The sequence below is a fragment of the Choloepus didactylus genome, chromosome 3 (genome assembly GCF_015220235.1).
Source record: "Choloepus didactylus isolate mChoDid1 chromosome 3, mChoDid1.pri, whole genome shotgun sequence".
NCBI classification, from domain to species: domain Eukaryota; kingdom Metazoa; phylum Chordata; class Mammalia; order Pilosa; family Megalonychidae; genus Choloepus; species Choloepus didactylus.
Window position 1 is genome coordinate 196,844,482 of NC_051309.1, and position 13,507 is coordinate 196,857,988.

Genomic DNA, 13,507 nt, shown 5'->3' on the forward strand with positions numbered 1-13,507 from the left:
AAAAAAAGATATTTTATAGTGGAAACATTAAATATTCTTATACATATTTTCAAATATTAAAGTAACTATTAAAGAAATCCTAGGTAGAAATATGGATAACAACATTGACATATGAAGTTGTTACAAATTAATAATGAATACAGTTAATTCGTTAATACTACATTGTTGTGTAATATCACCGTGGGTGAACCAGCATTTGGAGACTGATCACCATTGAAGTAGTTTTAAAATACGTAAGCTGTAACTATCAAACATGTAATATAAAATAAATCTAGCTTTTGCCCCAACACGAATGGAACACCTGTTTTAAATGAATCAATTCTTACTAAAGGTAAAAATGTTTAATTCAAAGATTTCTCAACTTAGAAAAGTTAATTTAAATAAAAAGCCATTGTGAAGAATTTCATTATGAAATTTAACTCTAAATATGAATAGAAAATTAGGATAGCATTGAAAACCTTGGGGGAAAAACCCTGTAATAGGTGTTTGTGTGTGCCTAAAGATGATATTTTGTGAAAGCACGTACTTTACAAAAATATCTTTCTTTTCTTGACAATACACCAGAATCAGACCTTGCTGCCCCAGCACGGCTCAGCGTGAAAGCAATACACACCAGGTACAGAAGGTTGAAAACCACACACTCCTCTCCCTTCAATGCTCGCCCTGACGAATGGCACACACAGAAGCCATATTGCCCATCTCTCAGAGTGGCCTTCGCTGCCAGCACCGCTGAAATCTGGAGGCTTGCCGCATTCACATTGTCAGCTTAAATACCCAGTAAGGACTCAAACTGGGAATAAGACAAAGTACCATAGCATGTTGATCCACTTCACTGGTCCCACCAATTAGCTGTGAAGAATATGGCTCATTTAGAAGTGTATATGATAATACCGAAGCATAACTGAAAATCAGATATATAAAAAAGGAGGTCATTAGCTTGCACTTGTCTTATCTTCAGCTAAATGAATCTCAGATAAAATCAAATAGGATAAGTGAAGTCTTCTAAAGCTTGTGAGCCCTTTCTTATGTACTTACATTAGATGGATCTCTATAAAGGAAGTTTATAGCATTGCTATTTACAACACCACAGTTAATGTTGTGTTACAGTTTACATTACCAACCTCTATTTTCAGAGGTGCATAGCTTTAACATAAAAATCTGTTCTAGGTTAAACAGGAAAGCAGTATAGTAGATTACATCCAGAAAATAAACCTAAAGGCAATATCCATGCGATTTTCAAAGTATCCATATACCAAGATAATGCACAGCTACATTGGCACCTGGTATGTGTTAATGAATTCTTATAGATTAAAAATATAATCCTCTAATAGAAAATGAAATCTAATTTATCCAAACTACATACCCTAGACATATCTTGGCTCAGGCAAAAATTTAACTCATTTTTTATCGAATTTAGGCAAAGAAAATATGAAGTTTGCAATTGTTTAAAATCATAAATACAAATTATCTGTAGTTTGTGGATTATGTACTTATCATATAAAAACAGTTTGAGGAATAAAAATGTATAATATGCAGTCTTTGTTTAAAATTTTTTTTTTTCCTATAGTCAATTAGAGAATGTGAAACATTGTCAAGCAGAAGATGGGGGGCCCTAGCAGAGGTGTGACTGAATTCCAATACACACACGAGGTTTGGTTAGGTTGGTAGATTGGTTGGTGGTGGTTTTTTTGTTTGTTGCTTTGTTATTTTTTAGTTCCTAACTCTAGCACTGTTATCAGTGCACTGGTTCTGAGCATAACACGAAATACCTTGCAACCTCTTAGACCTCCCAGAAATCCAGAATCTATCAGTCAAAGGCACCAGATCCAAAAAATCAAATCTGGGAGACCTCTCTCAAAATGTATTTACCCCACTTGGTCCCTGCCCTATTACAGTCAAGTTCTGTATGTTCCTGGAGAATCCTGGGGGGAGGCAGGTATGGTATCTGGAAAATATGGACGTAGGAATCTTGCCATTTTGATCCTCAGGCTCCTGAATCTCTAGACATGGTACACTCTGAAAATAGTGAAATCTGTCTGGTTTCAATCAGAGAACTGAATTTCATGTTGAGCTAGGCCACTTCAAGATCATAGACAATTATCTCAGAGTGTCTAGAAGGAAGGCATTATGTTCCAGTGGAACAAATCTGGCAGCCAGTTTAGTCTTGGCTTTGCCACTGAGCCTCTGCTTAACTTCTCTAAGGCTGCTAACTGTAAATGCTAAGAATGATATCAAACTTGCATGGTGATTTTGAGGACTGAGATCTTGTGTATATACCATATACTAGGTACTCTATAAATGGAAGCAATGGTGATTGTAATTTTTGCCATCAGTATAACTGGTAGGAAGTTGGTTTCTCTTAGTTTTTCCTATCTCTGACCGCCCCCCCCCCCACCAAATTCTTATCAGTGTGGGATTTGGTAGATAATTTGGCTGCAAAATTAAGGCAAACCTAGCCCTGGCATCGAGGGATTTGAGAATGCCTTTTGGAACAAAAGTGAGTAAAGAAAGGCAACAGAGTAAGGTTTCAGTGGCTAAGAGATTCCAAATAGAGCCAGGAGGCTATCTTGGAGGTTACTTTTATGCAAGCACCTACTAGATATTCCAAATGCTCACAGTATGCCAAACCCTAACCAACAGTAGTTCCAAAAATACTAAAGAAAACCTAGATCCCTATCTGAGACTACAAAAGTTTCATTCACTAAGTTTACCTTCAGAAAGTTAAATCCCTCAATGTGTTCCTATGCCAGATAAGCCCTAAAACCCAGAGGCAACAGCCTCTTCAAGAATATCAATCAGATGCACCCCCCTTTCCCATAATGCAAACACCTCTTTTCAATATAAACAAATGAGAGAGACATGATAGAATTTAACAAAGGATTACAATACTGAATCTTTATATAATTTTTTTTTGTTTTTAGTATCTAGGGTACTAGAATAGCTAGAAGGAAGTAACTGACCTGGTGGAACAGTAACAAGTAATATGCTTTGAAATTTGCTCGATAGCTACTTGTTAAATTACACTTTGAAAGTTATCACCTTTCTGTATATATGTTATACTTCACAATAAGGAAATAACTGAAATGGTAGAACTGTAACCCATAACATTCTTTGAAATTTGCTATCTATTTGTTAAATCATACTTTGAAAGTTATCACTTTTCTGTATATATATTTCACAATAAAAAGTATAAAAAAAATTAAGGCAAGCCACAAGTCGATCATCACCTCTTTTTTTTTTTTTTTCTGAGAGATTCCTTAGTTGAGTCAGCAAGCAGCAATACCCAGAAATTTAATTTTGAACTGGGGAAAAAAAACTTGAAAATATTTGTCAATTTTACCCTGGTTTGGATTGCTTTCCAAAACTTTCTGTAAGCTGTATGGATGTGTAGATGCCATTTTAAAGTGACCATTTTAAAATAACTGTTGTCCATCTCAAGTCAGATAATAAATTAAACTGGTTTTGATGCAAATTTACCAATGAGTTGGCCAACAGCACTCGCTTGACCATAGTTTTGTTTATTTATGCATGATCTTACATAGATATGTATTTTTATTTACTTTATAATAAAAATTTAAGTTTCTGAAGAATAAACTTAGTGAGTGAAACTTTTATAGAGTCTCAGATAGGGACCCAGGTATTCTTTAGGGTTTTTAGGGCTATTGTTGACTTGGGCTTATCATACTGTGGCCATTTGGCATATGTAGGTGAAGCTTGCATAGAAGTAATCTCCAGGACAACCTCTTGACTCTATTTGAAATCTCTTAGCCACTGAAACCTTATTTTGTTGCCTTTCTTTCCCCTCTTTTGGTCAAAAAGTCATTCTCAACCCCTTGATGCCAGAGTCAGGCTCATTCCCAGAATCCGTGTTCCACATTGCCAGAGAGTCCGGGGGGTCAGAGAGTCAGAGGGGTCCCATCCCATGTCAGAGGAAGCGTGAAAAATTTATTTGCATACTTAGGCTTAGAGAGAGAAAGTCCACATTTGAGCAACAAAAGAGGTTCTCTGGAGGTGACTCTTAGGCATAATTATAGGTGGGCTTAGCCTATACTATATATACATAGAAATGTATTATAACAAATTTGAACACACTGCAGAATTTAGTGTTTCTGTTCCTCAGGTTGAAGGCACATAAGCAAATAGCTTTAAGCCACCAAACCACACTGAACAGGGAATTTGTCGTATAGAAATATTTGCCAAATTCCCCAAAGTAATGATATTTGTGTCATCTGAAACCTGGCTGAGTTGCCTCTCTAGCTTCTGTACTAGCCAAAGATCGCCCAGCCACAAGGCCTCCTTTTGTGGCTGCTGATATTGAGATCAAGGTTCTTAGAGCCCTACAATAACATCCTCTAGAGAACACTGCCAGACCCAGTGGCAGGTGGCCGGGGGAATGCTGGCTGGAAATTGGCTGGGTGCTGAGAAAATCATTCACCCAAGGGAGAGGCACTGCAACCCAGAAAATGCCCAGCATTCCTTCCCATGGCAGTGTCTGGCCTGAAAACCTTTCTTGTGCTCCAGGAACAATATTGAGTTTTAGGACTTCACTGTCTCTAGAAGAATCATAATTGCATCACTCTGGTTTCTTCTCATTAGACAAAGCTCTCCTTGGCAATGGCTGTCAGAAAGTCCCAGAATAAGCTACTAAAAGAACTTCAGCATAGCCAGAGACTATGCTTTTCAAAGTACCATTGTACATGTGCTTATATGTGCTTGTATATGCATGTGTATAGTTAATTAGAAACTCCAGATACAGAAAGCTATCATCTGTTAAGTCCCTCGAAATATCTAATTTTACTTTTTTTTAAATCTTATTTTTAAACATAATAGTAAAGCACTTGGAAAACTTTATTTTTAGCTAAACATGCTGCAAAATTTAGGAATTATTGTCCATTTGTTCATTTTGTCACCTAGTACATTTCTGGCACAGTAATGACTTCATGATCTGAGAGTAGGTTAAATAAAATTCTTCATATTAACTTAGCAGATTTATATTGTAGTATACTTGGAGGGAGTTAAGCTTATATTTTGTATTCCGGTAACCTATTTTTTGTTTGCAGTTTGATGAGGAAATATTTTTGCGTATACCTGGGGATGCTTCAGTATCACCAGATGGTATTTTGCCATACACAGGTTCCACTTTGCCTGTTTTGCAAGTTTGTGACTGCCCACAGGGATGTGCTGAGACATCCATTCAGTCAATAATGTATCTGGGACAACCTTAATACTGCAAACATCTTTATGAGTTTAAACAGCATACGTTTTTCCTACTCCAATAAAGTTGCCCAGTACAATGAGGCTGAGCATCCTGTTTGGAAAGAATGTGCTGTGTTAATTGCCCTAATCTGGGGCAAGATGACAAAATAAATTATAGTCATTTTTATGGAATTTTCAAATAGCTCTACAGAAACTCCTACTCATGTTATGCTTATTCTCTTCAAGAGAACAGAATTGTTTTAGTGGGAATATCCTGTATATTGGTGAGAATTATAATAATAACAGTTGTTATTTGTTATCAGTAATAACTGCTATCATTATCCCCAGTCCTGTTGTTTTAAAATAAGAATCTATAATGTCATGTGGGCTGTGCAGAACTTTTACCCTTTGATAGGTCTCTAGAGTCTTGTGCTATGGAGCAAATAATTTTCCATCTGTCTTCTGATTTTTCAAGTATCATGCTCTCTGATGACTTGGAATTTTCTAGGCATTCCTCCTCCTCTCCCCCAAAAGGTAATTTTATGCTTTGTATGTAAAATGTACTTTCCTTGCTAGTGAACATATTTTAAACTTTAGATTATCTTGTAATGTCTTACAAATTAATTTTGACTCTATTTGTAAGTTTGTTCTTAATAATGCCTTCTGAAACTTTATGGTTTAGGAATGGATTTATAATGAATCTGAAAACAATTTGACTTTTAAATTTCATAATAACTCTGACACACACAAGAATGAATAGAACTGGTAAATGCCCTGCTGAACTGGAAAGACTATATTAAATTTCAAGCTTAAAATTTTGCTTGGTTGTTGATTTTAGGTTTCTTTTTTTAAAAAATGGAAATAAAAGTTGAATTCATTATGGGGAATAATGAAGAGACAATTCATCTTTACTTTACAAGGTGTAAAATAGAAGGACTTTAAAGAAATTAATTGTATATATTAATTATTCAAAATAAGATGGAATTTTGTTTTATATGGATTTTATTATATAAATATATATATGCATAAAATACACAGACACACGTATTTCCTCAAATTCTCTGTCTCTCCCCAAATCTCAGAAAAAAATTCCAAAAAACTGGTAATGAGAGATAGTTTATGCCTCATATTCCTGAATGATGTTGGATATATATTTTAAAACATATGTCTTGACCACATAAGAAACAGGTAGTATTCCCCATTATGTGAGATCCATATTTTAGGACTTCTCAAAAATATATAGTTACAGAGCTAGGCCTGCCAATTAATCATTTTTGAGGGATATTGAATAGTGCTAAGAAATGATTCTCTTGAAATTCATTGCTGAAGTCCTCACAGACAAGTGCTATTAAAGTATATTATTCTTTGTATGATCTTGCTTTTAAACCATAGAAGTGGACATTAATTTGTAGTTGTCTGCATTAGTCATTTATCTACTATGTAAATCAATTCACTTATATCCTGATAATTTGGTTTTACCAAGTAAAAGTGAACACTGCTTCCTTAACATATTACATAAATTTTTATAAGTTGAAAATCATAAGATAATGTTCCTTTCATAGTTTCTCATATCCTATTGAGCAGTATTTTGGAAACACTGTATATTTGGCTGAATACACCTTACTGATAAATACTCTTTCTCCATCATGGTGTTAGAGTTGTTGACATTTCATTATTCACTATTATGCAAACATATTTCATATACCTCTGTAGTGTTTTCACAATCATTTTCTTTTTTACAATATTTTATTAGTGCTGAAAATCTGACTCATAGGAAATTGTGTGTATATATGTGTAAAGAGCTATCTTACAATTCTAGAAAAAGTCCTCTTTAATTTGAGAATTTTTTAAGGTGTGATAAAATTAAGGTTCTACACAAGTTAAAGAAAAAGCTAAATAATGTTTCTCTTTTCACAAAATACCACATATTTTAACAAGTCTCAAAACAGTCTGTAGAAATTCAGTTCATCCCTTTTTAATTGAGACACAGTGAGAATGAAATGAAACAATAATAAATGTAGATAGCGTTGACAATAGAAAAAACATAAATGCAATATATTAACTGTTTTAATGATAAAACCTTTGTAAGTACAGAAGTGAAATTAGAAGAAATGCATACAGTTTTGGCAAGTTTTGTGTTTCTTTTTTCTACTAGTGCAAAGGTGCTTTTAACAAAATATTACTAAACATTTTGACTGTGATAAAATTTGTGATTTCCATAGTGAATATTTTCTATTTTATTTACACAATTGGGCATAGATTCTATCTTCATCCTACAGATTTTGTATTCCTCCTAAACTGTGTTGTAAAACACAATATGAAAAAAATTTTGGTGTGATCATTGACAAGTCATTTAATCTTTCTGGGTCTCCTAGTTCTCATCTGTAATTTCAGAGGACTAGATAAGATAATCTTTATTTCTCTTGAAATTATACACTTCCATGTTGATCTATTTAATGTTACTTTCTCTGATCAGATATGGAGAAAACCTCTTTTTAAATTATGTGTGCACGTGTGTGTCTATGAGAGAGAGAGAGATAGGAGAGGAAAGGGGAGGGGAAGGGAGGGGTGGGAAGGGAACAAATCAAATGTATTGGCTCCAGTAAACAAAAAAATTGTCTGTAAACATCCATTTTATTGATTAATTCCTGTTGCTGACAGGGCGGCGCAGGAATGAAACATGGACACAAAGATAAGTTTTTATGGGAGCAGGGGACTCAGTGCCTAGTTGACAAAGAGTGCCTCCACTTGCTCCACACCTTATTTATTAGCTTTAATTTATCACAAGAATTAGGGGAGTTAGTAACAGGCCAGAGAAGGCAGGATAAAGAAGTTAGTAAGATAGGTAAGTCAGGGACAGGCTACGCTTCTCGTATCACCAATGCGGGTGCTGCCCTGGACAGTGTTCCATCCGGGCAGGATTTGGTGCTGCGATATCCGTATCCTTGAATATGTCAAGGATGCATTCAAAGCTCAGACTATTTTCCCACAAATTCCAAGTTTCCCCAAATATTTAAAATAGAAGCAAAGGTAAGTATGAATTTAGTCCATTGTGAGACAGAAACTTTGGGATGTCCAAACTCAGAGCAGTGACGTTAGTGCATAATGAAGAATAAATATCAAAGAGATAGTGATCTAAATGTGTGCGAGTTCCTCTGTCTCAAGCAGAACTACACAGTGAAACATCCTAGATGAGGTCTACAAATGAAAGTATGTCAAAAGATTAAGGTGACCAAAAGATGATGGGGTTACTGACTTTTTTTGGGGGGGCATTTGATGACATATGGTTTTGCCATTAGCCAACTGATAGCTAGATATATTTGTTAACATTAAGAGACTTTGAAATCCTTGAAGACAAGGATTGGTTAAAAGTTGTAGAGATAGGTTATATTTTGTATATTTTGGTGTACTCCACCCCTAAGGTTTTGACATTCACTATATGCCAGCACTCCCAAATTTATATATCCATTCCTGATATTTCTACAAAACTCAATACCTCCATATAATAACAACAATTATTATTATTATAACAATAACAAAATACTAATATCAAATACTTATATAGTGCTTACTATCTATGAGGTACTATTCAAGGGACTTTACATACTTTAACTCATTGAATCCTCACAGCAGCCCTGGATACTGTTATTTTCCCCATTGTGTAAAACAGGGAACTGAAACAGAAACTTGTCCAACTTGTCTTGATTCCACCACTTATACACCTAATATTATAAGTGGTGGAATCAAGATTTGAACCAAGCAGTCTGATCCCAGAATCTTTGCTACTAATAACTGAGCTATATTTCCTCTCCACTGTCTACAGACAATCAGCACTAGTCTACCATGTGCACCAACCACAAATGAAAATGCAAACCTGCCAAAGCCTGCTCTTTTTCTGTTATTGTCCTTGCATCATTCCTATTCATTGGGGTTTTATCCATAAATATGTTTTCCTCCCTTTTTGTTATCTTCAATATCTAGTCAGGTACTGAGGAGTTTCCCTGTGAAATAATTCCTTTATCTTTTTCATCTTCTCCATCCCTTTTACCGCTCCATTAAGGGTGTCATAATTTCTCATCTGGATCAGAAAGTTGACTTTTAACTTGTCACATCAAGCCCCTTGTTTCTTTCCAATCTGTCTTCCATACTCATGCTGAAAGTCATCATTATAAAATGCAAATATGTTCATGTCATTTCTCCAATTAAAAATATTCAATAGTCCCCCTTAACCTTCAAGATATTGTGGACACTTCATCACTCCAGGGCCGCCTTTCCAAACAATCCCCCAATTCCCATCTCCTTCCTCTTGGCCCAACCTCACACACCCTTTGGCTCTAACCAGTTATCGTTTATTGTCTCTTGGATGTTCAACTCAAATACCATCTCAATATATATTCATCCATTCAAAAATAATTACTGACTATGTGCTAAGTTTCAGACACTGAGCTAAGGGTTGGGAACCCGAGGATAATCAACATAAATATGAGCCAAGTTTACAATTCAGTGAATTATCAAAACAAACAGGTATTTATAGAATACTCTGGGATGTAGAACCATGTTTTTAAGACAGAATTAAGAAGAGAAATGAAGATTTCAGGAGTGAGCTCGGTCTAGCCTGTGAACGTCAGGAATAACAGGAGCTGGTGAGGACTTGAGAAAGCCACGCCCGGGCATCAGGGACCGTACTGACCATCTTTTGGAGGCCTCGGGTATCTTGAGAAGATACATCCAGTCTGGTGTGAGTGAGAGGGAAAACCCTGTGGGAAACCTTTTCCCTCTCACTCCCCTCTTCTTTGTCCTAATGAGACCTCAGGGCATCCCCTACACAAAAAAGGACCCCCATATGGAGAAATTGCCTATTTGCCCACCAGACATAGAGCCCTTTTAGGGAAGGTCCTTAGCAAACATTTAATGTTTTAGAAAGATGGATGGATTGTTTTTAAAGGTATTGAAATCTCAGCAATGTTGTATGATGATGAGGCCTTGTGTGTAAAGTTGGTGTAGAATAAAAATAAAATTGCACAGATTTAAGGGGTTGAGGGAATATGATCAATTTTGTGTGCATGTTTGTCTGTGAATGTAAAATGAGGAAGGAGCTGAATCTTTCTGGGAGCAAGGTCAGTAATGAGAGAACTTCTCACAGGAGAAAGGTGGGGTACATGAGAGAATTTTTTTAACAATTAAAAAATCATGATAAAACATACAAGAAATAGAAAATATTTGGAAACAGCAAAAAGTTAGAAAATGTCCAGCAATATACCAGGCACTATAGAAGGATAAGAAAATACAAATAAATGGAAAACCCATAAAACATTGCTCATCCAGTTTACTTGAGGTGCTTACTGTTTACTTTTGGAGATAAATACATCCGCCAAATGAATTTAAAGTAGCTACTAGCAAAATACCATCAAGCTGGCAGAGCAAATGGCCAGAAAAAACATGGATTTTAAGCTGCAGTCATTACCTAGCAGATATTGAATATGTTTTGTGTTCACTTAGAGCTGCCATAAATATAAATATTAAGCCTCAAAGAAATCTAAATGGGTGCAAGGAAAAATGTATCAGACAGTAGAAAATCTTAAACTTGAGTTGTAGGAAAGAGGCTGGCATTGGCTATTGTGGTTCCTTTTTATTTCGTAGGCTAAATTAAATCTTGGACTAGGTGATGTTTGGAAACTATTCAATGCTCAGCCATCCTTTCCATGTTTATAGTACATGCCCACTAATGATTAAAATTTCTCACAATTCATTGATGTGTTACTTTACCACATTTTTCTGAATGTTCTACATGTATATGTCTATTTAAGTATGCGTCTTCAGAGATCAGGAACATAGATGCCGCGTGTACTTAAGGTTTTAGTAAAATATATTTTTGTGATGAAATTAAATTATTTTACTGTTCTTCATTTAGACCACTCTTGCCAGCAAAATCAAATATCAATATGCAACTTTTCAGTATATGATTTTAAATGCCCCTCTTTAAAGAAAATAGTTTATTGGAATTCAACACAGTTGTTAGCACTGATTTATAATGGAGTGTGTTTTAAAGTACATGTAATATGTACATGTCAAATGAATTCATTTAAGACCAGTGTGATTACAGTGAATGTCAAATGAATTAATAATAATGGGACCTCAAAGTGTTATCATTACTTTCACAGTATGTTACTGTCTTTATACTTATGAGCCCTGAGGATAAAATGGCACTCACATATTACCTTGTATATTAATTGTATCTTGATAATCAAAGGTTGATCTAGCAATCTTGTTGCAGAAAAATTCTTAACCCCCCATACACAGAGAAATTACAGTTCTTTGTAAGTTTCATTGAAGCGTGATTCAGTATTTTAGATTCCAATTTTAAATGGCATTTATATTATAATTCCCACACATTCACTGAGATATTACAGTCTTTAGACATATGTTTTTTCATGGTCAATATTTTCTAGGAGTTTATACTTCTGTTAATTTGAGAATAGACAGCCAATTCTATTATAGCTAGACACATATACATTAATCTTCATGCTAATAAACATACATAGGCAAATGCACACACAAACACATATACTCATTCTGCCTCAGCAACTTCACTTTGAAATAATGTCTTTGAATAGAGGCTTCCTCATCAGTAAAACTATAATGAAAATATCTAATACTTTTTTATGAATTTTGAAACACTCTGGCAACTAGCATATTGGAGCTGCATGATATCTCTTTTCCTCCGATTCCTAACCTTGATTTGTACTTTTCATTCAAGTGGCAATTGACTGTAGGATGAATGAAGAGGAAAGTGTTGGAATGAAAGAAACCCAAGTGTGTAATGGACAAATTTTATTTTAATCTCTAGGTAAAGTGATCATGAGGCCCAGTCCTTCAAATATTGAGGAGGAGAAAAATGAAGGGTCTTCGATTCCTGTGAAAAAGAAGTCAGGAAACCATAGTACTATCTAGAAGCATCAGCATCTGAAATACTTTAGACATCAATAAATAGTGGATTTATTTGTTTGCTTATTTTAATGATCAAATTTACTATATCTACAATCTCTTTTCCCACTTCCCGCTTGCTATTCATTCCTCTTTTATATTTTTCTGCTAACTGAGAAGTCCAAGAAATGCTATTTCTTATTTCAAAGGTAGGTACTCCATAGAGAGAAACTAGATGGTCGTCGTAAACCCAAAATCATTTATAATGGACTTTATAATAGAAAATAGTTTGAGTCCCAAACAGTCAAATCACAAGTACTCTTTTGCGATACAACAATTCAAAAAATGGGTACTTCCCATCCTGTTAAAAATTTCAACTAATGCCTTAACCAATGTCATAAATAGCATGCTTCTCAAGAGTGTAGGTGATAGTGAAACTTTAATGAATAATTAATTTACAGAATGGCAGCACTGTCGAGATTCAAAAAGATCTGCACCAGCTTGAACAATGGGTATGCAGTTTAACAAGAACAGATATAGTCTTAAACCTACATCTCCTCCATCCCTCAAAAGTTAAGTAAATTTCAGGGAGGAATCAATGAGGTTTGGCAGAAATGTCTGTGAAAATTGCATTTTAGTTGACTGTAAATCTAGCAATAGTCAACTTTGTGATGAGTCTAAAAAATATTGATATTCTTTTGGAAAATATTAATAACAAGATGGTATCAAAATTAAGATGATAATCCCTCTGTACCCTGGTTTGGCAGATCAAACAGGAATAGGATGCTTAGCATACTTAGTTTATTTACAGTTACACATTTGGTTGCTTAAGAGGATTATAAAAGATACTACCTAAGAAGTTGCTGAAGAAAGTAGAGATGATACATTTCAGTGGGAAAATTATAGCTATCATCAAATAGTTAAAGAACTAACATGTGGAAGGGGGGATTTAGACTGTGGTGCTCCAAAGATCAGAATCACATAGTAGCATATGGATACCGATTTTGGGCTTACTACAAGAAAGAATGTAACAATTAGAGCTGAAAATCGGCTGTTGCATGAGCAGATGAATTCATCACCACTGGTAGTATTCAAGCAGATGTTTAAATACCACTCTGTCAGAGGGAAGGAAGCAGAGAGATATTATATAGCAGAGTAAGGCATTATCTAGAGGAATGGACTAGAACAGTGACTTTCAAACTTTTTGGACTGTTACCTGCAGTAAGAAAGGCATTTTACATTATGAGCATTCACACATAAAAGTATATATAATTGAAGCAAAATGTTCACAAAATGACACCCTTATTGCATGCAAATACTCATTTATTCTGTTCTGATGGTCTGGTTTAAATGATTTTTGTTTTGATGTTATTGCATCTTGCTAAAT

The 13,507-nt window shown here is 35.0% G+C and overlaps 1 long non-coding RNA gene across 1 annotated transcript in view; it reads left to right on the forward strand.

Moving 5' to 3' along the window:
- LOC119528930 overlaps window positions 1-12,150 on the forward strand; it is a 661,036-nt gene extending 648,886 nt beyond the window's left edge. Inside the window, exon 4 of the long non-coding RNA XR_005215785.1 lies at window positions 12,044-12,150. This is a non-coding gene — a long non-coding RNA (uncharacterized LOC119528930). The remainder of the gene's footprint in view (window positions 1-12,043) is intronic.
- The last annotated feature ends 1,357 nt before the right edge of the window (window positions 12,151-13,507 follow it).